Source organism: Dama dama, chromosome 9 (assembly GCF_033118175.1).
Source record: "Dama dama isolate Ldn47 chromosome 9, ASM3311817v1, whole genome shotgun sequence".
NCBI classification, from domain to species: Eukaryota; Metazoa; Chordata; class Mammalia; order Artiodactyla; family Cervidae; genus Dama; species Dama dama.
Genome location: NC_083689.1, coordinates 33,029,528 through 33,032,314, shown reverse-complemented (window position 1 = coordinate 33,032,314; position 2,787 = coordinate 33,029,528).

The window sequence follows — 2,787 nt, the reverse complement described above, 5'->3', positions numbered from 1 at the left end:
TGTAAGCTGTGATCTATGTGAGATTCTCAAAGAGTTAGCTACAATCCCACATCCTTCCTGCCCACTCACCTCTAACATACTGAATTATTGCAGTCGTGGTTGAAAATCAGTGAATGGTTATAAGGCCACTTAAATGCCTATCTTTGAATATCGCCAGGATTTTACTTTTTGCTGTGCCTCACCCCCAAGGCTGAACTCCCTAACATTGGTACTCACCCCCAGCTTCATTTAAACGTGCTCTATTCTTTTTGCTTTTTACTTTGTTGACCCATGTGGGCCTACACTTTGACACATTGCCTGGTCGTTGCTTTGACCATCAGTTTCACACATTGACTCAGCGGTATTGTGGGGGTCCTGGGATGATTTCAGTACACACTGCATTTTCAATGAAGAAAATACTTGCAAATTCTGCTATTGTACCTAGACTCATTTTGTGGCAGTTCCGTAAACAGGTAGTGACAATAGAACAGTGGCCCCCAATTTGTTGAATGCAGAGCAGAGGAAGTTAGGGAACTGACCTATGTTTGGTAGAACAAAGTTTCACATCCAGATCTTTCTAACTCCAAAGCCCAACATTTAGCCACTATGCTGTAAGGCTCCCTTGGAAAGCAGTCACTTGAACCAGGGATGGGATTATGTCACTTCTGTGTGCCGGATTAATGAAACCCTAAAACAGGTAATCTCTGTGAGATCATCTGACTCTTCAAAATAGTATAGAGAATTAAATAAGTTACTTTATCCAGAGGGTTAATAACTTGATTAAAGAATTTTGCAGAAGCACCTAATGGATATAATTCTTCTGGCTTTCTGGTAACAAAGGCAGGCTGCCTTTAAGTTAAATTTTCAATGCTGTGCATGTTACACAATTCCTATAGGTGGTATAATGTTAGAAATAACCTCACTCAGTTAAAAAGGCATGAGAGGGCAGGGATAACAGTGGTGATCACAGTAAAATGAGGAACAGTCGAAGGCTCTACTATAAACAGCAAGAAAGTACTTTGAAATTATACTACACAGCCTAGAGACACAAAACATTTCATTTCCCTTTGAATGAAACTGGTCTGACCTTCACCATCCTGAAATAACAGGAAATACTGTTTCTCTGGTAACTGTATTGCATTTTAGGCAAGTAGTTAAGCAGAATGCTCAGCATGAATAAATACAGTTAGAAATTGTTCAGGCAGATGTCTATGAAGAGTGCATGTTAAGCAGTAATATAAATGTAAGAGCTTACAGCAAAATGAAATTTGTATTGTAAAGGTCAAACTTGCCTAAGAGAGATATTTAGGTAAACTATTGGGTGGAAAAACTGATTCCTATTTTGTTTTAATTGTTAGTAACGTATGGTGGCTGAGGTGATGGGTTTCAGCTGAGTGAATCTTACAGTATTATCTTGTGTTTGATTCAGCAGAATGTGGATGATTTTTGCAGGACTATGAAAAATGGCTGAATTCCCTCTTCCTGAGTCTGAAATTAATGACTGGAAACATTATCAACAAGGTAGGTTGTCAAAAGAATGGTGTAAGTACTTTATCTAGAAATGGTGTATTTTCCCTTAGATAAACATGGAGGATTTTATGGGATAGTTTAGGAGGACAAATTTATGTAATTTTGTACTCAGCCACAATATTAGCTAAAAACAACTGAAGATAAGAATCAGATATATAAATATATGATATATGTGTGTGTGCATGTTCTTCCTCAGTGGCTCAGTGGTAAAGAATCTGCTTGCAGTGCCGGAGCTGCAGGAGATGTGGGTTCAATCCCTGGGTCGGGAAGATTCCCTGGAGGAGGGCATGGCTACCCACTCTAGTGTTCTTTCTTGGAGAATCCCATGGACAAAGGAGCATGGCGGGCTACAGTCCATAGAGTCACAAAGAGCTGGACACGAGTGAAGTGACTTAGCACACACACACACGTATGTATATATATATACACATACTGAACTTCAAGGAGATCAAACCAGGCAATCCTAAAGGAAATCAATCCTGAATAGTCATTGGAAGAATGGATGCTGAAGCTGAAGCTCCAATGCTTTGGCCACCTGATGTTAAGAACTGACTCATTAGAAAAGACCCTGACGCTGGGAAAGACTGAAGGCAGGAGGAGAAGGGGACGACAGAGGATGAGATGGTTGGATGGCATCACTGACTCGATAGACATGAATTAGAGCAAGCTCCTAGAGACGGTGAAGGACAGGAAAGGCTGGTGTGCTGCAGTCCATGGGGTCACAAAGAGTTAGACATGACTGAACAACAACAACAGTGTGGATAAATCTTTGCCTGATTCCTGGATTTGAAGTATACTGTCTAGGCTCATTCCCCAGTAAGAAGACTGGCTGGGGCCATAAGAACTTGTAGTAGGACCAGAAGATCCCTAATATCACACCTGGACTGGTGGATGAGCCCTCAAAGATCACCTTTGCGCTTGGGCAATTTTATACTTACTTACCCAATCCTTAAATTTATCAGGCATTTATTGAACCCTACTATGTCGCTCTTCTAGAGATGTGGAGATCAGTGAAGCATAGTTACTGCCTTCAACGCTGTTTTGGGACAGTAGGCATGGTGATCAAGCAGATAGGCTAGTTACATTTTAGAGCGTTAAGGGAACCCTGAAGTCGTGAGGGAGCCTAGCTGATTCCACTCCATCTAATTAGAGGGAGGGGAGGAATTGAGGGGAATCTTGAAGGAGTTGCGGTCTGTTGAAAGAGTTTGCGGTTGTAGTTGCGGGACTACAGAAGTTATTTAAGCTTTGGGCCTGTTTCTTCTTCTATAAAACATTGAG